The 22815-nt window shown below is 39.9% G+C and overlaps 1 protein-coding gene across 2 annotated transcripts in view; it reads left to right on the top strand.

Moving 5' to 3' along the window:
• SMARCA2 (SWI/SNF related BAF chromatin remodeling complex subunit ATPase 2) overlaps positions 1 to 22815 on the top strand; it is a 224175-nt gene that overhangs the window by 14723 nt on the left and 186637 nt on the right. For both annotated transcript variants that reach the window (XM_082632256.1, XM_082632257.1), the window contains exon 3: positions 1109 to 1232. The gene's annotated coding sequence lies outside the window, so the exon portion shown is untranslated. The remainder of the gene's footprint in view (positions 1 to 1108; positions 1233 to 22815) is intronic.

Here is a 22815-nt window from a genome sequence, read left to right as displayed (position 1 = left end):
CCACTTCTACCCCTAAAACACAATGTACTTCTAGACTTTCTCCCTTCATCTCTCCTTTTCTTCCTTTAGGACCTATGTTGTACCAGGCATGGCTCATTCCCATGTGTCCTTAATCACACTAAAAAAATTAATTCTGAATATACGTGCTGTTAGAAACACTGAAAAAAACAACGTAGAATGGAAAGATGTGAAAGTCAGATTTCTCAGTAGAGTATATGAATAATGCTGCTGCTAATGGCACCACCTTCCACCTGCTGTACCCAAGGGTTTACATGTCCTTTTACGGGTATAACATGTCATACAGTCCTCTAAAACCCTTGCTTCTCCAAGTGTGGTCCACAGCCCAGGAGCAGCAGCATCTCCCAGAAGTTGCTAGAAATGTAGAATCCCATGCTGTGCCCCCAGCCTACTGAATCAGACTATGCATTTTACCAAGACCCCCGGGTGTTTTTTACACACTTGGAAGTTTGAGGAGCTCTACTCTAAATAGTCCTGTGAAGAAATAGAAAATATCATTGCCTATTTTTACAGATAAAATAAATCAAAGAAAACTAGGAGTTAGAGATGTTTGATTAGTTAGTAGGTAACCAAATGTGGAGTCAAGGAGCAGTGTTATTTCCATTACATTACACCCTGTCTTGGAAGGAACTGTCACATACTTCTTTTTGGGTCTGCCATCACCCAGCCCAGCATTTCGTAGCAGCACTGCACAATAATTACAGCCTGATATTGTCCCCTGGTGGTAAGTAGGCAAATGCTAATCTCCTGCTTGATTATATATTCCTTATGTAGAATGGTCTTGGTGCCTCTCGTCTGAGAGGTCTAAGGTTAATGACATGAAAGAAGTTTCATATTTAGAAATTTCTCCAATTTTCTCCAGTTCCTTACCCAAGAAGAACATGTTTGCTGGATAACAATTTTTGAGGTTTCTCTTGCAAATTTCCTTTCCTCAGCTGGCTTGCGTTTCATCTGATCATCTTGGAGGAAAAGGGAAAGGCAGCTATTACATAACAAACACTTCCTGGTGTACCCAGCTCAGTGCCCTGTATGTGTTATCTCAAGATTCTCAGAGAGACCCAAGGATTGACTATATTGCCCTATTTTACAGATGTGGAAGTTGAGACTCAAAGGTGATGCATGCGGCAATCCTGGGAATCAAGCTAGAATCTGTCCTACACGCTGACCTCTTCCTAAAAATGTCTTGCCTGAATTAGCATGGAAGGCAACCTAAGGTAGGGGAAGGGACTCTCAATCTTTTGAGACTCTCAATTTTACCTTCAATCTTTTGTCACTGTTGATGATATGGCAGGTACACATTTCCTAAAAGACAAAAGTCGTTTCCAAATTCCTCCTGGTTTTAAGGGTGAAGTTAAGTAACTGGGATGAAATCAAAACAGAGAGGAACCAACTAGAGGGATACAAGCTAAATATGCAGAACTTCCCCAAAAGGACTCAAAAATCAGCACAGTAGTGTTGCTGGGTTACATACTTGAAAACATCCTTATCAACACCATACAAATAGGCTAAAATCCAGACATCTGATCTAAGCAAGGCCCTCTAAATGAGTTAGTTTTAAATTCTTCATGCTTAACAGAGAAGCAGGGAGATGTCACCATACTCTTTAAGAGAAGAATGAATAGATTTCTCAAACTGGTAGGGCTGAGACAGGCATCTCCCTGGTTCTCTAATACACGAATTTCCCCACCTGCAGCCCTGGCCACTCTGTCCCAGCTCAGACACGTTGGATTGAAATATCCTCATCTATTACTCTCTGAGAATCTGCAGACAACCTGTGTGGGGATCTCTCTACTGGTCTTAAAGAATTCAATAAGATATTATTGTAATTCCTCGGATTTTAATATACACTACCACTGTTTAGCTGGTGTGGCATTTAAGGATGCAAACTTTCCAATCTCTCCTAGAATCATGACACTACAAGAGGGACTATCGTAATTAGGAATAAAACTGTGCAGTTCTCATTAACCAGAAAAGCACTTTCTAAACCTAGGGAGGCCCTACTTTTATTCCAAGAAAAGTCAGGAAAATGGTGCTGCAAGAGCCCAATATAGATCTGGGGTCGGGCTTCCCTGGTGGCGCAGTGGTTGAGAGTCCGCATGCCGATGCAGGGGACATGGGTTCGTGCCCTGGTCTGGGAAGATCCCACATGCCGCAGAGCGGCTGGGCCCGTGAGCCATGGCCACTGAGCCTGCACGTCTGGAGCCTGTGCTCCGCAACAGGAGAGGCCACAACAGTGAGAGGCCCGCGTACCGCTAAAAAAAAAAAAAAAAAATTGGGGGTCAACTTGTGCTTGCTGGAATTGACTGGGATTACACGAAATGACTTTAAGAAGCAAAGAACAACAAATGCTTCTAGCAGAAGCAGTCTGAGTGGGGAAAAGCCTAAAGAATCATGTTAAGCTCAATTTTGTTTAAAGTTTCATTATGATTTAAGTCTTGATTGCCCAAATTCATTCAGCCTTACTGCATTGTGATGGAGCCTGTGCTTATTAGCCAAGGACATTATAGTAGCTGGTAGTAGGGCTGCTGCTCTCCTGGTTACAACATGTGACCAACAGAAGGCTTTCTGAATTGAGGCTGGGAGTGATATCTCCCTAGTGACTCAAAATAGCTAAGGCATGTGTATAAAACCAGGCATAGGTAGTCTCAGAGATGATTGCAGGCTTTACTTTAGTTCTTTAATCTCCGCATCCATTTCTGGCCTGCCAGAACTGTCTACGCTGGGGCCTCACTGCAGCATTAGTCACAGGAAGAGCCAAGTGTGTTGTAAGCCTGTGCCTTTTGATACGTAAGGAGATTTGGTCACTCAAATCACCAAAGAACCGTGTTATAAGGGGCTCAACTGTGAGGCAGTCCCATGCACAGGAAGAAGACAAGAACATTCTGAAGGAATTTGATTTATTTATGTTTTTCTGCATAGATGCTTGTGATGTGTCTGCTTCCTGGAAAATCAACATCGATTTCAGATAGCAGGCCGTCTAGCTCTTATTCTCTCTTTTAGCTGAAATTCTTATCACCCATGTTTCAAAAGCTAATTAAGCTGTGGTGCAGTTATAACAAAAGGACCCTGGACAGGATCTGGGCTCAAGTTCCTGCTTTGTCACTAAGCAGCTCTGTGGCTCTAGGCAAATCAGCTCTCCGCTGGGACGCCGTTGCTTTGTCTTGCAATAGTAATAGCTGTATTTATGAAACACTTTCTCTGAAGTAGGGGTTATACCACGTACTTTAACTGGATGATCTCATTTAAACTTCACAAAACCCCCATGCGTAGGTTCTAGTGTTACCTCCATTTTGCAGGTAAGGAAACTGAAGCATGGAAAGGCTGAATAGCTTGTCCAAAGTGACACAAGTTAAATGTGAAAGTAGCAGGATTTGATTGAGTTTCCTGAGCCTGTGCTCTTAACCTCTCAGCTACCTGCTTCTCTCATGGCCTCACTACCCCAGGCCAGGGAGGTGTTCTTGCCCTAGAAATTCCTGACTGTATTTAGAGATGATTTGGCTCCACTCATATCGCTCATCTATGCTCCTGTGTGTTGTTTACTTTTTACAGTTTAAAAATTTTTTGATTTTTTAATCAAAATCCCCAACCTGGTGAAATGTCTAAATGAGTCAGTGAAAAGACCACTTCCTCTAGGATGATGAGTGATTTTCTGCCCTTTGTAAATTAGTCTCTTTATAAGTGAAGATAATAATGCCTCGCTTATAAGGTTGTTGTGAGTCTCCAAGCAAAATGGCTAGAGGTGGAAAGCAGTGTATCAGTAGAATTTGTTTACTAGTATATTTAAATACCAGCTCTTCTGGGGAAGACTTTCTTATACAATGTATTCTCTGTAGCATGGAACACTGTGCCCTCAGAGTTGGGAGATGTTAAAGTGGAGGTCTTGGTCATTACTTTGTGGTTTTCAACTAAAAACCATATTCTTTTTTTTTATTTAAAAATTTTTTTTTTATTTTCAATTTTATTTTTTGTTAGGTTGCATGCTTACTTTTGAAACATTTTTTAATGGAAGTATAGTTGATTTACAATGTTGTGTTAGTTTCAGGTGTAAAGCAAAGTGATTCAGTGTTTTATATATATATATATATATATATATATATATATATATATATATATATATACTTTTTTCAGATTCTTTTCCATCATAAATTATTATAAGATACTGAATATAGTTCCCTGTGCTATTCAGTAGGACCTTGATGTTTATTTTACGTATCGTGGTTTGTATCTGCTAATCCCAAACTCCTAATTTATCCCTTCCCCACCCTTTCCCCTTTAGTAACCATAAGTTTGTTTACCTCTGTGAGTCTGATTCTGTTTTGTAAATAAATTCATTTGTATCATTTTTTTTTTTAGATTCCACATATAAGTGATATTTGTCTTTCTCTATCTGACTTACTTAGTATGATAATCTTTTGGTCCCTCATGTTGCTGCAAATGGCACTATTTCATTCCTTAAAAAAAGAAATCTTAAATGCATTCTTATTTACCTTAGCACCATAAATTGGTGTAATAGGAAGAACAGTTTAATGGTGATAGTGAGGCAAAGAGAACTAACACTTATTGAGTACCTAAATTTGTCCTAGGCGTTATCTCAGTGAATTCCTATCATTGCTCTGTTGAGAAAGGTGTGAGAAACTGAAATGTTAGGTAGCTTCCATAGGACACATGGCTTTTCATTGAGAGCAAGGATTGAAATAGAGGTTCATCGGTCTCCAGATACCAGGATTTTCACCATGTCATGCTGAAGAGGAATTTTCTTTAAGCTTTTTGTGCTTAAAAGTCTATCTTTGTATATACTGTTCATGTATCATTATATTAAAGTACCCATCTTAGTAGTCAACATTTTCATAATAAATTTGTGGTGACAGACCATTATAGCATAAATCCAAGAATCATAAAAGTACACATTGGAAAAGACCTTAAAATCATAAAGGTCAACCACCAATCCATTGCTTTTCCAGCTTCTGCTTAAACACCTCCTACTATGTGGAACTCACTGTTTCCAGAAAGTATTGCCACTAGGCTATCCCCTCAGGCATCTCAAACTTAAGATGTTCACAACTTAATTCACAAAGTAGTTTCATAGTTTTGTTTACAGTTATTGGGGAGCTGGGTCTACCAGAGGAGAGTGAGCCCTAAGGGAGCATTATCCCGTCAATAATTAGCTACAGATTACATTACATCCATTCAGTTTTTCACTACACAGGCCAAAGAAAAATGTCAGTGAAAATTGTTACCCTATCTCCTTGGGATTTTCCAGGATCATCTTGTCAGAGTTTAGTGCTTCATTTGCATAGGAGACAATTGTATCAGTCAAGGTTTCCAGTGAGAAGCTGACGGTACATGCAGATGGAACCTGGGGCCTGTTAATGGAGGGACCCTTACAAAGGTATGGGCAGGGCTCAGGGGAATCAACAGAGTCTAGTGAAGCATCCCGGGTCAGCAGTAGTAGAGGACCATTAGTACATGTAGACCTGAGAGCAGATCTCAGAACCCAGGAAAGTAGCCACAGAAGATGACGCCTCCCATTGCCCCCTCACCCTTCACCCCCCCCCACACACACACCCAAAATAACTGTGGCCTGAGGTGGAGGCATGCAGCCAATCAGATGTTCAACAAGGGAACGGACACCCCGACCTCACTATCCCTCACCCCCAGAATCCCTGCTGATGGCTGAGTTCCCTCTGGTATCAGTTGGAAGACAGAAGACAAGTGAGCTTACTAATACAGTCCAGGAACATCATCCTCCTTTGGGGCACAGAGCAAGGCACAGAAGAGTAGAGAATGGATCTGAGGCAGATGGAGAATTCCAGCGTGACAGTGCTCCATGCAACCCCATGTGTTCTTTGAGCCTTGTTTTTCCTTCTTACTCCCCTCTTGCTTATCCCCAGCGTGTGCTCCCATTTCCATCTACTAAATCAGTAACAGGATGGACAGCTAGCTTCAAAATAGTCTAAGGAGGGAAATAATAATGCTATAGCTCTACTAGATTTTGCCATGGGAAGAGATTAGAGTTTGTCTCTTAGATGGCACCAACTAATTCTAAAAGAAATTGTGCGACCTTTCTTCTATATTTTTGTGTCATAATTAGAACACCAAACCTGCTAAGAAGTGTACATAAATACACACACACACACACACACACACACATACTTAGAGGCTATTTAGTCTTCACATATCTAATGAACTTTTTTTTTTCTCTGATTTCCTTCTAAGACTTTATCTAATTGTTCTTTTTTAAAAAATGTATGTATTTATTTATTTATTTTCTTTTTGGCTGCGTTGGGTCTTTGTTGCTGTGCGTGGGCTTCTTGTTGTGGTGGCTTCTCTTGTTGCGGAGCATGGGCTCTAGGCGCACGGGTTTCAGTAGTTGTGGCACGTGGGCTTCAGTAGTTGTGGCTCGCGGGCTCTAGAGTACAGGCTCAGTAGTTGTGGCGCACAGGCTTAGTTGCTCTGCGGCATGTGGGATCTTCCCAGACCAGGGCTTGAACCCCTGCCCCCTGCATCAGCAGGCAGATTCTTAACCACGGCACCACCAGGGAAGCCCCTATCTAATCATTCTTTGTTAAAGCCTTTATTAATCTTTAAACACTGGTAATGCAAGTCCTAAGCTCTGAATTACTAGTCTAATTGCTTTCTCCCTAACTCCAATATGTTCAAAGTCTTGCCTTTTGGGACTTACATCTTAACTAAAGTTTTCTGAGACTAAAGTTTTTCTGAGCAAAGGGTCTCAGAACCAGATCTTCCAGTGGGATCTGCTTATGTCCTTGAAGATAAGAGGTCTGATGAATTAAATTCATTTCAGACGAGCCAAGTCCACTGGGAGAAAAAAAGGAAATCCTTCATTTTGTTGCAAAACACTCGAGATGCAGTTGACACAATTTGAATGAAAAGTTCAAGGAAATCTTTTGCATCCCTGTCATTCGGATGGTGCTGTAATAGTCTCTTCATAGGTGTTTTGAGCCTGAGGTAGTATTTTTCAGACATATAAATCACATACTAGTCTACCCCACCTTGCACATACAACACATTTGACAGTGGAACACTGATCAAGACCAGCACACCTTGGTGAGAAAGATGACATGTTCTTATGCAGTATGAGCAGAATAAGGACATTTTTTCTCATAAGGTAGCTGGGGGCTTCCCTGGTGGTGCAGTGGTTGAGAGTCTGCCTGCCGATACAGGGGACACAGGTTCGTGCCCCGGTCCGGGAAGATCCCACATGCCGCGGAGCGGCTGGGCCGGTGAGCCATGGCCGCTGAGCCTGCACGTCCAGAGCCTGTGCTCCGCAACGGGAGAGGCTACAACAGTGAGGCCCACGTACCACAAAAAAAAAAAAAAGAAAAAAAAAAAAAAGGTAGCTGGGACACCAGCACATTCACCAGTGAGGGCTTCAGAGTTCCATAATTCCTTCATGTGTGTGTATTTTTCCTCTTAATGTTAGTAGTGTGGCAGGTGTGCTGAGAAATAAGCCTTTTTAATTTATGTACTCATTTATTCAACTATTTATTAAGACCCTTTGCGGCAAGTAGAGCAAAAAGGACATGAAACAGCAGGTAAGGTTGTGACCCCTCTTCTTAAAGAACTTATAGTTTAGTTGGGTGACAATATCACATCAAAATGGGGGGTAAATTTTGAAAGCAAAATGTTGTCAGAGACTCCACTCCTGTGGCATCTTTTCATTTGTTTCATGCCACGGCCCTTAAACTGGCAAGCATCCGTGAGACCGTATGGGAGAAGACACTGGGGTTGTGTATGTGCCACGGGTCATGACTGGTTATCAATTGATCTGATCTCAGAAACAGGCTCACATCCATGAGCTTGCGCGTCTGGAGCCTGTGCTCCGCAACGGGAGAGGCCACAACAGTGAGAGGCCCGCGTACCGCAAAAAAAAAAAAAAAAAAGAAAAAGAAAAAAAAAAAACACCCCCTTGCACCTACACCTTTCCATGGATTCTGCCATAGTGACCTCCTCTGGTACGCCACATACAGCTTCTGCTTCACGCTTTAGTGCCTCCACGCCTTAGTGCATGGTGTCATTGGGCCTGAGCCAGTCTTCCCCTTTCCCTTCCTAACTCCACCCCTGTTCTGTAGGGCTAGCTCTGCTTTTCTGTATCTGTCTCCAAACTGCAAGCCCCATCATCTCGTCTCTGGACAATCACAGTAGCTTCCTAACTAGTCTCCACTCCACATCTATTCTTCCCGCCTCCGGTCCATTCTTGACTGCCAGGATGGAGGTAACCATACCCCATACCCTCTCTGCCCCCTTCCTATCACGCTTAGGATAAAGAACATAATCTTTGTCAGGGCCTGTATAGGAAGCCCTCCCACACCCTCCTTGTCTCTCCAGTCTCACCTCCCACTTAGGCAGCTTATTCCAACCACAGCAACCTTCTTTCATGCCCTTTAACGTCCTGTTTCCTCTTGCCGTTGCCATAGGTTTTGCACATGCTGGTCTCTCTCTCTCTCTCTCTCTCTCTCTCTTTTGGCCACGCCGCACCACTTGCGGGATGTTAGCTCCCCGACCAGGGATTGAACCCAGGCCCTCAGCAGTGAAAGCACTGAGTCCTAACCTAACTCCCCATGCTGGTCTCTCTTGCTCCCCTTTCCTACTCATTCCACAGATCCCAGCTTAAGGGTTACGTTCAAAAGGAGGCCTTCCCTCATCTCTGGTCTAGGTCAAGTTTTTATTCTGCACTTTCATAGAAGACTGTTCCTTTTCTTTGTAGCACCTACCTCAGTCAGCAGGGGTTTATAATTTATATCTGCCTTTGCCCCAAGTGCAAGTTCCAGGAGGGATGGATGGGCTCTGTTGTTGTCCATCATTGAACACCCAGCCTAGTATAGGAGCAGGCACAAAGGGGACACTCACACACTTTGAATCAATCAGTCAGTCCTCCAAGACTCTCTGCCTTCGTGTGGAAAGCCCTACCACTGGTATCACTGTCATCACCTGGTCCCCTAGCAGCCTCTGTATGTGTTAGAGCCCACACCTTCGTTCTGTATTACTTTACTTGACAGTCCCTTGAGGACCTCAAAGGCCAGAAAGTGAAGCCGTATCTTAATCAACCCTACATCTACTACACCTAACACGTGGGTAGTGAATAACACATTCATCAATAAGTTTTTCTGAATTGAGATAAAATTCACATAACGTGGAAGGCACCATTTTAACCATTTTAAAGTGTATAATTCAGTGGTATTTATTACATTCGCCATGCTGTGCAGTCATCATCACTACCTAGTTTCAGAGCATTTCATCACCCCCAAAGGAAACCCCATATCCATTAAGCAGTCACTCCCCACTCTCTCCTGTCCCCAGCCCCTAGAAATCATGAATCTGCCTTCTGTCTCTATAGATTTTCCTATACTGGACAGTTCAAATAAATGGAATGACATCGTATGTGGCCTTTTGTGTTTGGCCTCTTTCACTTAGCATATGTTTTCAAGGTTTATCCATGTGATAACATGGATCAGTACTTCATTTTTATGGCTGAATAATATCCCTTTGTGTAGATATATCACATTTTCTTTATCCATTCATCTGTTGATAGACATTTGGATTGCTTCTACCTTTTCACTATTGTGAATAGTGCTGCTACAAACTTTCATGTACAAGTTTCTGTTTGAATACCTGCTTTCAATTCTTCTTTTTTTTTTTTTTTTTTTGCGGTATGCGGGCCTCTCACTGCCGTGGCCTCTCCCGTTGCGGAGCACAGGCTCCGGATGCGCAGGCTCAGCGGCCATGGCTCACAGGCCCAGCCGCTCCGCGGCACATGGGATCCTCCCAGACCGGGTCACGAACCGGCATCCCCTGCATCGGCAGGTGGACTCTCAACCACTGCGCCACCAGGGAGGCCCTGCTTTCAATTCTTTTGCGTATATACTTAGGAATGTAATTGCTGGGTCATATAACTGTATGTTCAGCATATTGAAGAACTACCAAATGGTTTTCCACAGAGGTTGCACCATTCTACATTCCTATCAGCAACATATGAGGGTTCCAATTATTTTTCCACATCCTCATTTTTTGTTTTGTTTTTGATTATTGTGTTTTTATTATTATTTTCTGTTATTTAAATTTTTAAAATTACTATTATAGCCATCCTGGTCAGTGTGAAGTGGTATCTCAGTGTGACTTTGATTTGCATTTCCCTAATGGCTAATGATGTTGAGTATCTTTTCATGTCCTTGTTGGTCACATATATCTTCCTTGGAGAAATGTCTATTCAAGGCCTTTGCCCGTTTTTTGATTGGGTTGTTTGTCTTTTTGTTGTTGGGTTGTAAGAGTTCTTTATGTATCCAGGATACTAGACCTTATCAGGTATATGATTTGCAGGTATTTTCTCCTATTCTTCAACTGTCTTTTTACTTTCTTGATAGTGCCTTTGAAGTACAAAGTTTTAAGTCTTGATGAGTTTGAGTTTGTCCATTTCTTGGTTTTGTTTCTTATGCTTTTCATGTCATATCTAAGAAATCACTGCCAAATTCAAAGTCATAAAATAATTTAGCCCTGTGCTTTATTTCCCTACAGTTCTTTTGCATTCTAAAATTCTGTAATTCCAAATATTATCAACCACCACCTCACCTACTGGATGCAAAGAACTGCTGGGATTTCAGGGGCAACTAGATATTACAGACCCAATTATTAGAATGGACTTTACTTAAAGGCATTATTTTAGTGTTTGAGTTGGGTCCCAAATCTAAGCTTCAGGAGTGCCAGGATGGAATTTATTTATAATTAGACTGACAGATTTAAAATAAAAGTCTTTAAATATATAAACCAAGGTAACTTAAAGGACCTCTAAATAAAATACTTAAAGCAAAATTTCAAGTGCATGAAGGCTATTAATATGCTTTTAGAAAAGCTGGGGAAAAAATCTGACAAATGCCAAGCAGTGCCTGGATTAAAGAACACAATGTTATTTGTGTAGGGGGAAATGTTAACAAATGCTACAAACAGTTGTGAACTGGATACAGGGAAAGCCATCCCAGATAATAGGAAAAGGAAAAACTTAGTTTCTAGTTGAACCCAAAGAAATATAAGATGAAAACTTGCCCTATACACAGTAAATGCTCAGTAAAGAGTTTGTTGGATGTGAAATGAAGTTTCTAGAAGAACAAATGAATACCCTGCCCAGAATAAGTGCTGAACAATGTGTTTGTTGAACACAAAATCAAAATCCAGGAAAAAAAAGTGAATGTGATGGGACCAATATAAATGTAAAGTCATTAAGAAATGAAATTTCAACATAGATTACTGATAAGGAAGAAGTAAGTAACTACATTTCAGAGAGTAGCATTTCTGAAAAGAAACAAAAGGAAAGGAAAGGAAGAGGGAGGGAAGGAAGGAAGGAAGGGAGGGAGGAAACTTACAAGCCTATAGACACAGAATAGGGGCCAAAAGTATTCAATGGAAAACAATTATTCACATCACAGAGATATAGCCATTTACTACAGGTGGAAGAAAACCCAGTAATCATGTGCTAATAGTCTAGGATTAAGCTTATTGAAATATGTCAACTTAGAGTAAACATACCGTTTCCTCTCCTTTCTTGTCTTCTCCTTTCCTCTTCTCTCCACAGCTTTCCTATCTCCCTTTTGTATACTAAAGAATCTTTTAGCAGTAGTAAGAAAGGAGACAAAGATTGTAAGTAAGGATACGAATGTGGGAGTAGTATTGTTCATAACCAATAGAGCTAACGGTTGTTCATACACACTCCAGTTTTCTATTTGTTTAATTAATGCAGAGAGGTCAAATAGAAACCCTTAAAAATGTTCTATATTATGATTGTTGTGGTGGTTTCAATACTGTAGAGGTTTGTCAAAACTCATTGAATTTTACACTTAAGTGTACGTTACACCTTAATAAAGCTGACAAGAAGGAAACGGAAATATCAGCCATAAGTAGGTTAATTGTAGTTCAGGGAGAAATGGGCTACTGACTTCAAGCTGGAGAGAGGGATTTACCAAGCTTGGAGGTCCTGCAAGATAGCTTTCACTGTGAAAAACGTGGAGAGAAAGAGAGACCTATTAACAAGGATGCTGCAGAGTTTAAGCAGATTCTGCAGTCTCTGGTCTCATCCTGGAAACAAAGTCCTATATTTTAGAGCAAAAATGAGATTAATAGCAACAACTGGAATTCAAGGGATTTTGAAAATTATGAACATGGGATCAAGGTGGTGTATGACAGAAATTATTCTTAGCTTTTTGCTTAATAGCATACATGCTTTTAATGAAGATAGGATGACTACTATCAAAAACTTAAAACCCCAGAAACTAACAAGTGCTAGTAAGGATGTGGAGAAGTTGGAATCCTTGTGCACTGCTAGTGGGAAGGTAAAATGGTGTACAAAGAAAAGCATACTGTTATGGAAAACAGTATTGTGGTTCCTAAAATAAATTAAAATTAGAATCACCATATGATCCAGCAATTCCACTGCTAATCCAGAAGAGTTGAAATCAGGAACTGGAACAGACATTTGCACACCAATTTTCATAGAATTATTTGGAAGCCCAAAAGCAGAAGCAACCCAAGTGTCCATCAATGGATGAACAAATAAACAAAATGTGGTATGTACATACAATGGAATATCATTCAGCTTTGAAAAGGAAGGAAATCCTGTTAAATGATTCAACATGGATGAATCTTGAGGACATTATGCTAAGTGAAATCAGCCATTCATCAAAGACAAATATTGTATGATTCCACCTGATAAGAGCAGTCCCCTTCAAAGCGGCCAAAAGTAGAAGGGCAGTTGCCAGAGCCAGGGCAGGGAAAGAGGAGAAAGGGTAGGAAAAAGATGGGGAGAGACTTCCATTTTCTCAAAATAGGGAGAATTCAAGCATCCATTCACATGGGATTGTAGCCTCAGTGTTTCGTGGTCTCCTGTGTTCCTCCGACAGCAAAAGGAGGCTCTTCATAATCTGAAAATCCCCTAACGGTTGAAGAGGACTTTAGGTGTGGCATTCAGGAAAGAAGTAACAAAATAATAGCAACAGGAGGAAAGGAACAACGGAGAAAATAACTGAAAAGGGAATAAAATTTGCAAAAGTAAAATTAGAAACCATTTCCTGAGTGGGAGAAGAAAATGAAGAATTCAGAATTTGTAAAAGAGAGGGGTGACAGGGATTTCCCTGGTGGTCCAGTGGTAAGGACTCTGTGCTTCCACTGCAAGTGACATGGGTTCGATCCCTGGTCAGGGAACTAAGATCCCGCATGGCACAGCCAAAAAAAAACAAAAAACAAAAAAAACGAGGAGTGACAGAACAGCTGAGCAAGAAAGGAAAACATTCTAGAGAAAAATGCTGGGACCTGGGGGTTCCAGCTGAGGAACTGAGTAGTTGGCTAGTCAATTTTTGGTTTAAAGATGGAAAAACACCCTGTTTTCTATAGGTAGCAAATATTTATTGCCTGAGTAGTAGTTCTGATGAAACACCCTGAAAATTACAATATTTGTAAGCAGATATTTTATAAGTAGAAGTCATGGGAGTACTGATAGAAATAAAAAAGCAGAAAGTCTTACCGTTCAGAGTCATATATTTTGGGATCCTTTTTAATAAAAAATTCTTATTTGTTTTGTGTCAGGAAGAACACCAGGGAATAAAATTATTTTGAAAAGAGGCTAGGTGAAGTACAATTCATATCCCCCCCAAAAATGGGCAATAAGTAATTGTATCTGAATAAACTTTCATATCTAGTTGTTTGAGTAGTTACTTAAGCCTTTCTTAAAATGATTATTATTCAGGGGAAATTATTCAGCTGGGATTATCCTTACTTTTTATAACACTTTTCTTTCCTGGTATGTGGCTTTTAGCCAGTCCTCTGATTCTTAGAATGCTCCAAAAAAAAAGATGAATTAAGGAAAAGGAAAGAAATTCAAATAAGTCAATGGGGCTGCTTGGCAGTAGTGAACATAAAACATGTGATTAGGAAGAGGATGAAATGAACTAAAATCATGGCAACTGCTTTTTTCAATAGTACTTGCTATTTCTATCCTCCATTTCCATGGAAGAAGGCAAACTAAAATGGTATGATAAAAATAGCTAATATAAAAAAAAATAGCTAATATTCATCAAACTAAGCATATGATATACCAGGGCCAGTTTTAAGTGCTTTTATGTATTAACTCATAATCTTCACAACAACCCTGTAAGGAAGGTACCCTGAAAGAGTCCATTGTTGAATTTTCAGGAATCTTGTGAGCCTATTAGCAGCTTGAAATCATCCATTGTGGGAATATTTATACCTTGGAAATCGACATATATTACAAATCAGGGCTTTTGAGGGGAGAGTGAGTTTTTCAACATTTTCTAGAGTACTACTGCTATTGTCCTTCTTTCACAGCTGGGAAAACTGGGCCCAAAAAAAGGTAAATTTTCCATGGTCATGCAACTAGTAGTTGCACCACTTGGGAGCCCAGACTTTAACCATCGTACCAAACTGCTTATGATAGGACTAAAATGCATAGGCTGGATTTACAAAGCCTAGGGCTCTAATTTGGAATCTTCTATGATCTACTGTTTAAGCCGTCTTGAGTCTCAAGACAGTTTCTAATAGAGATGTTACAATCTAAGAATGTTTCACATTTATCTCGGCTGTATCGTAAATGAAACAGATTATGTGAAAATGCAAAATAGTCCTTGATTATCCCCTCCCTCCCTCTCTTCCTTCCTCCCTCCCTCCCTCCCTCCTTTCTTCCTTCCAAAGTTTATGTCTTTGCAATTGGAGTAGAACTTTTGTAAATCTCTTAGGACTTTTGGCAGCATTTAAGGAGGACCACAGTGCATTTTCTCACTAATGCTCCTGTACTGCTTTCCTCATTATCTTAGAAAGCAGAACAGCTGTGCTGACAGTGGTCTCATCATCATCATTAATAAATATTTATTGAGTATGCCCTTTGTGCTGAGCTCTGAGGACACAGAGAGGTAGAAGATATGGTCCTAGAGCTTGTCCAACGGGTGGCTCAAGTAACAAGTACAAATTGTTAAAAAGAGAGAAGAGAGTAACCACAGTGGGTGGGTCAGCTGGAGAACCCTTTTGCGGGGAGGAAATAGCACCTGGGCTAAAGGAAGCGTCAAAGGGAACATGGGTATTATAGGTAGGAAGAATGGTTTGAAGGAAGGCACTGGGAAAATTACATTTCCGTGTGGAATAATAAGTGGTACCATTTGGCCTAAGGAAAGGTTCTATAATAGATGATGAGGCTGGAAAGGATGGATTAATCCTTAAACATGGATTCCCTGTTTAAGGAAGGGCCTTTGAGCTTGACTAAGGAGCCTGGACTTCATTTTTTGAACAATGAGGAATCACCCAAGGTTCTTAAGCATACAAAAGATGGGTAAAGTAGTGCCATGAATAAGATTAAAGTTAGCCACGTGTGTAGAATGAACTGGTGGAGAAAATTACTGGAAACAGAGATAACAGTAAAACAATAATCTATTGCAAAACTTTTTCAACAAGAAAAATCCTATGGAATAATTCGAATTGTAAGCAAGATACTACTAGAATTACAGACTGTGATTACAAGGGTACAAAAACATATACAATAGGAAAGACTAGGAAGACTGGCAACTTAATTCTAAGAGATTGGGTCCAGCTGGTGGAATTCTGGGTTTTTTTTCTTTAATCAAAATTTTGCTAATGTGATCATAGTTTGTCATTACAAAAGCTGCACTAAATTTAAAAAATTGAAAGAAAAAGAGGTGCTTGAAGAGGATAGTAATTTTAGATGAAATGATGACTTATGCTTTAGACTTAGTAAGAGAAAGGGAAACCACTCCAATGGCTTTGGGGCAGCTGGAGATACGGGATAGAAATTTGGGGGAGCAGTCAACACTTGACACTGTTTTGTGAGCCATAGATGCTTCTGCCTACATCTCTAGCAACAGCTGTCTCTTCACCAGGGCCCTAACTGAGAGCCATGATGGTTTCAGATTTTATAAGAACACCCTGGTCTCTGGGCTCTGTTAATTCTGCCTCATCCCTTGTCTCCCCCAGTTTAGGGGTAATAGTGACTTCTTACTGTTGCTACTCTCAATTCATTATTTGACTTCTCAGCTCTTCCATTACCTGTGTACCAATTTCCTGAATTAAATTCCTCGGTTTTCCTAGTTGGACCCTGACTGATACAATTCACTATGTACCTAAGTATGTGTATATTGGGTCATGATATATAATACATTTCATACTGAGAGTAGTTGTTAAAACAGTTGGAAAGCCACAGTCTAGGAAAATAAATTTGACAGCATGCCGGGTTGTGCCAGGCTTATTTCTACAGTTGGGTTTTGATGGCTATTACTGATCTCAAGAACATGAACTAGGAGACTTTTTTTTCTTTTAAAAAGGGAAACAATGTAGTATAGTAGAAGGTACCCTGACTGGGAGTGAGGAGACCAAGATTCTAATCTTTGTGGGTGGCCATGAGCAGGCCATTCAGTCATGTGTTCTAGTATATTATGCTTACTTTGTGCATGGAACCAGAGGTTCTGAGATTGGTATGTATTTTTTAAACCAGGGACTACTGTAAGAAGTTATAGTGTTAGCATCCGAAGTCAGACATTGGTATATAGTTTGTGACAGCTCATGTGACCAGTGATATTAGTGTTTGTAGGCTGTTTGAAAGATTAGTCATTACTTATCGAATGATTAACATTAATGAATTGTTGATTAATTAATATTTAATTAATATTAAATAATGGTTAATTATTAATGATTATCTAGATTATTATTATCATTAAATTATGTTCTCACTATTTATTTTCCTCAGTTGATGAGTAATTATTATGTTAGTATTAGAAATAGTAGCTCAGCCTTCTGGTCTCAAGTTCTTAGGAAAATAATCAGCATTGATAGGGGCTATGGACCTGCAGAATATCAGGTAATGGTGGTTACAGTCATTATTGTCAGTAAATAAATCACAGCATAAAATGAGGTGTCACTTAAAGGCAAAAGCCCCTGACAGATAGATATATTTTTTAAGTAGTTTGACAAAATATAGGAAAAGTGTGAAGTGTCAACTTCTTTAACAGTCAGACATATCCGCAAACCCTAAGTCCTAAGTATTAAACAGACAAAAAATGTTGTATGTTATGATGTTTTTTTATCAGCAAATCCCTTATTTTCTCCCATATTTAAGGAAAGTCTATTACCAAAAGGCCACTAATAGTCTTCAAAATAGTAACATTCCAGCAGACATCACAATGTCTCTGATAAGATAAGCAAATGAATATACATGACCCCAGACCAAATGTGTTCCCTTTATGTCCAACCCTCATTGAAGTCACTGACTGTTCATCTGAGTTTATCTGAAGGGAAGATAAAAGCTTCCTGCCCAGCATTAAACCTTGCCCCATGCAAAATCCAGATGCTTACAACCCTTTCACTAAACTCTTTATACTTGTTTTATATATTCATCACTTTCTGGCTGGTAATATCATTGAAAACTAAAATAAAGCCATATTGTGTGGGATCTATTTTATCCCTACCTGTGGAGAGATCAACTTTTTTTCCCCCTCAAAGCAGATTATTTATCTCAAATTCTTTAAAGAGTCATCTAAGGTAATTTTAGTCATTATTTCTGTTTTTATATGTTCCTGGCTTATTTTCTACTACTGTCTTGAATTTATATAGAACTTCAAATATAGGAAAGTGACTGAAATAAGAAAACAGAAGATTGTGCTTCTGTGTACTGAACTTGAAGTAAGAATCTGGTGGGTGACGTAATGCAGGTCAAGCTGGAAAACGGTTGCACACAAATAAAAGGCAGTGAATGGTAACTGAAAAGATAAGGCCTGTAGCAGCTGAAGGTGGTCTAAAAGTAAAAGGCTGCAATAAAATCTAATAAAACAGCATGTGAGATGGATACAACATATTCTGCTACCGTGGCATTTGGTTGAGGGGCTTGGAGATGAGATACAGTGTCACATTGGTACACAAGCACATTATCACTCAGAGAAACACAGTACCCATCAAAGGGAAGTAAGGACAGTGGCCTGCGAAACAAAAGTTAAAATATTCGAACAATTTATGACAATAACAAAATTTTAGACCATGATTTCATGTTCTGATTCCTAATGTACAACTGCCCAGAGATGTGTCAAAGCCTCAAAGACATGTTGATGACAACATTTATAAAATCCTTTCTTGTCGAGTCAACAATATATAATGGAGTATTATTGAGAAAATCCTTCAGAATGAAATTATCCTGCCTTTGGGCAGTTAGGATGCATTTGAATTATGTAGAGAAATATTGAGTTCTATAAAGTTTTTTTAAGGACAGACATGTTTGAACATATGAAATGTACACACTTAGTTTTATAAAAGTTATGAGAAAGATTAATTTCTTACCAGAAAAGTATTCTAGGTCATTGATGCTGCTGACGCCTCTGTATCAGTAATTCTTACCCCCTTTGAGAAAAATCCCTTTGAGAATCTGATGAAATGTATGGACTCTCTCCGTAGAAAGTGCACATTAGCATGAGCACGAAATTTCAAACACAGTTTTCAAGGGATTCTCAAATGCTCTAAAGATCATTTATATTCCACCCTCCTCCTGCCCCGTAATGGGTTAGAACTTTGCATTTATGACAAGTTATTGGGCAGTTTTTACATGAGCAATGTAGATCTAAGTCTGGAGTTTTATCAAGTTGGGTTAAAAATTCTGACTTCATCATTTAGTCATCTCCAAGTTGTCTGATCACATTCTTCTTGCAGTTAAAAAAAGGGGGAAAAACAATAGATAGAGCGGGAGTTATGTATATTTATTCATAATACACGTGTTCAGTATTAATATATCAAGTGCATTAAAAAACACACAAAACAGAAGCTATAAAAGAATGAGAGTGAAATGATAGAAAACATTTAAATATCTTGCTAATCATGATTCTGTCATAGAGTCACTAGCTAATATCTCAAGGTAAAATATATGCTTAGGTCAGAATTCATCATTATTGATGGTTAACATATATCTAAATTTCAAGTACTCTTGTATAACTGTGAATGTTTTGACCTATTTCTTGTCAGATGTACCTAGACCGTCACTGTTTTCACTTCTCAGTGTGGCTGGCAAAGAGCTCTTAGAGGTTAGAGTGGCAGATTTGATTCTGATTTGACCCTTGCATTATCAGATTTATCTCAGTCTTCAATTTCTTTGAAGGAATCTTTTTTTTTTTTTTTTTTTTTTTTTTGCGGTACTCGGGCCTCTCACTGTTGTGGCCTCTCCCGTTGCAGAGCACAGGCTCCAGACGTGCAGGCTCAGTGGCCATGGCTCACGGGCCCAGCCGCTGCGCGGCATGTGGGATCTCCCCGGACAGGGGCACGAACCTGTGTCCCCCGCATCGGCAGGTGGACTCTCAACCACTGTGCCACCAGGGAAGCCCTCTTTGAAGGAATCTTTTAAAGCCACTTGTTTTTCAAATATGAGGGTTGACTGGTTAAAACCAAATAACATAATCTGTGGAAACTGTAAACTTCAGGCAATGTCAAGGCCTTGAAAGCGAAAGAACCAGAGGGGGGCGCCACCGTTACCCTCTGCCTGTGGCCCTTCTCTTCTGTTAAGTATCCTCAGATACAATATTTGGTATGTGACCAGTTTACTTGGGACCATGTAAAGGTGCTAGGGTAAATGAGTATAATAAACATTTACAAAGCTCTTTTTTTCTTTTTTGGACATTACATTTTTTTAATCATTAAAGGAAAAAGATCATTAAAAGAAATCATTAAAGGAAAAAGAAATAAAATTTCTAACGTTCTTTGCAAATCACAATGAATCACCTTGCTCACTCCACTTGGGAGAGGCCTGCCTTAGGCAAATTACTTACTGCCTCTCAGTTTCTTCATCTGTAAAATAGGGATAATACCACATATCTCATAGGTTTAAATGGATTAAATGGCATATGTAAAAGTATCTATACCAGCAGATACTAGTGTATGATTTAAGGAGAAATAAAAGGGAGCTGCTATTATGATTATTACTACTCTATTTCACAGTTGCCACGTATGTACTCATGTGATTCCTAGCCTAATTTAAAAACCAAACAAAACCTCCTCTCAATGCTCTTTATATGATAGCAAGAGCTGTAGCTTCTCCTTACCTCCCACCTACCCCCTCACCCCCAAAACAAAACAAAACAAAACAAACACCAAAAACATATCAGCCTTTTCAGCTTAGAAAAATAAAGATTCTGAACTCTTGGGGCTTCCCTGGTGGCGCAGTGGTTGGGAGTCCGCCTGCCGATGCAGCGGACACGGGTTCATGCCCCGGTCCAGGAAGATCCCACATGCCGCGGAGCGGCTGGGCCCGTGAGCCATGGCCGCTGGGCCTGCGCGTCCGGAGGCTGTGCTCTGCAATGGGAGAGGCCACAACAGTGAGAGGCCCACGTACCGCAAAAAAAAAAAAAAAAAAAATGAAAAAGATTCTGAACACTTAGTAATCTTGTTCAGTAGCATAATTACCAATAGCTAAGAACTTAGCTAATTACCTGCTAAATTCTAGATGTTAGATCACTTTAATATATATCTCTCATTCTTTCATTCAATAACAAATAATTTTTTTTAAACAACATACAATGTTCTAGGCATCTGGCTAATTGCTGAGGTTTCAAAGATGAACTGAACTTGCTCGACACCGTCCAGGCACGAACCATCTAGCGGAGGATACCAAACAAATAATTGCATCAAAGTAACAAGTGCTATTTGGTACACACCGGTTGCTAAAGGGGCAGAGGGGGTCTAGTGGTTTCCTTTGCCTGGGGAAGGCAGAGAGGGCAAGGAGGACCACTGGAAGGTACCTGGGCTATAAGCTGAGCTTTGGAGGATGTGGGTTGGGAACTTGCATTTCACTGAGAGGGAAGTAATGTATCCAGTATGGCCCTTTAGGAGCCAGCAGGTAAACCAGGTTTCCTGAGCCCAAGCGTTTGGATCCATAAGATCCATAAGGCTGGCAGAGAGCTGTCCATGCACAGCCTTGGCTGATATGCTAAGAGGTCTGAAATTTATCACAGAATGGATTGGGAACAGACAGAGGCTTTTAACCTAGAGAATGGTATGATTCCAAAGAGAAGTGGGGTGGTGTTTTGGAGGACTGGTTGTGGAGAAACTAAATTTATTGACTGATGATTAGAAAAAAGGAGAGAGAGGAGTGTTTATTTCAGTAATAAATCGACTGGCTAATTCTAAACTCTTCACTAAATTAAATGTCGGTTGATTCACTTTGTCAAAGTTTAGTTCTCATTACCATAGATCAAGTCCTCATTCCTTAAATGGGCTTACTTGCTCCTGTTTGAAGCTAGGCCACATTTCAGCCAGCACGAACAGTTTGCCGAGTGAAACCAGAAGTCTCCTGGCTTTGTGCATGGAATTTGGGGTGGGGGGGTATTGTAGCTAGATGTCAATTTTCAAACCCCAAATCTACTCTATACAAGACATCAACCACGGCCGACTTACATAACAAGTGAACGCGGCCATACAGACATGAAAAAATGACTTCTCTCCCTTAATGCCAAACTAGAAAGAGAAAAGCAAGTTCAGAGAACACATTATGACTCATCAGAGTCCAAAAGGAAAAGCTTCATGTGAACCTAGCATCCTGTGCAGCTTCCTGGAGTCCTTCTAGACTCCAACCCTATTTGCTTTTGTGTGATTTTCTGCAAAACAAAAGAATCCTATTATTTATTTTCCTCCTTAATAGCTATTGTTAAATTTTGCTTTCCTTCGGAGATGAAACTCACACTATATGTTCTACAATCTTCTTTTTGTACTGAGTGAATGGCACTGCCTTTTCATTTCTCCTGAACGTAGGCTTTATTTTATAAAATTCCTACTTGCTGTGGTGTAAGCTACAAACAAGACGATTCTTCAGAGGAAAGACCTGAAGGGAGAAGGTGGTGCTTTCTTAGACCAGTGTGAAGGGAAAGGGAGATGTAATATCTATATTTAATCTCTGCTCCCAGTGAAGGATTTTATTTTTCCATACCCACAGTTGTGCATATAATGCATGGATACCAATCCAAGTACTGCATCAAAATTTTGTATGAACTGAAGAATATACACATGTAACAAAGGGAGTGTTTTCTTCTTTACTTTCCATCTGACAAAATGCCAGAAGGAATGGCTAGTCTCTTCCTCTAGTGTCTCACTAAGATGATCGTCCTCTTTTTGAAATTTGTTATGGCAGGTGAAGGTGGAATCTTAAAGGGATAAAGGGCACTTATTCACAAGGGAATAAAGATGAAGTCATCAGTTTCTGAAAATTGGCATGTGAGATTTGGTGTGCAGGGAAACAGATTAAACCCCCCCCTCGCCCAAATTAAAACCTTATATTACCTGAAGTATTAAGCATCACCATTAGTTAAAGCCCTTTTATAGACAACTAGGTTATCTGGCTATATTATTAGTTGTAATTTATTAGGCAGTTGGAAGTTATACTTTTTACTACATTACTCATTTTGTTTAAGATTTCTCAGCTAATTAATAGTTATACTGGCATATCCTCAGGCAGAAAAACAAGTTATTACAATAGATTCTTCAGGGCATACTATATTCTACTTCTTTTAGATGTGTAATCTTTTGTTGTCTTGAGGTTCACTTTGGGATAGACAGAAAATTATGAAGCTCAGGTTAACAAGCAAGTAGCAAAGCCTTAGAAAACCGCAGGGTGCATGACCCTTGACACTCCCAGCCACCTGAAAATGGTGCCCTTGCAGACTCTTCTTCCACCAGCAATGGACCAGCAACATAAACAATTCTTGCCACTTAATGACCACATGCAGCACGTTGCAGCAGTGTTCTTTCCACAGC

This window comes from Mesoplodon mirus, assembly GCF_964341445.2.
Source record: "Mesoplodon mirus genome assembly, chromosome: 1".
NCBI lineage: Eukaryota > Metazoa > Chordata > Mammalia > Artiodactyla > Ziphiidae > Mesoplodon > Mesoplodon mirus.
Note: the sequence above shows the minus strand (reverse complement) of the source record. Positions and strands in the feature narration are given on the sequence as shown.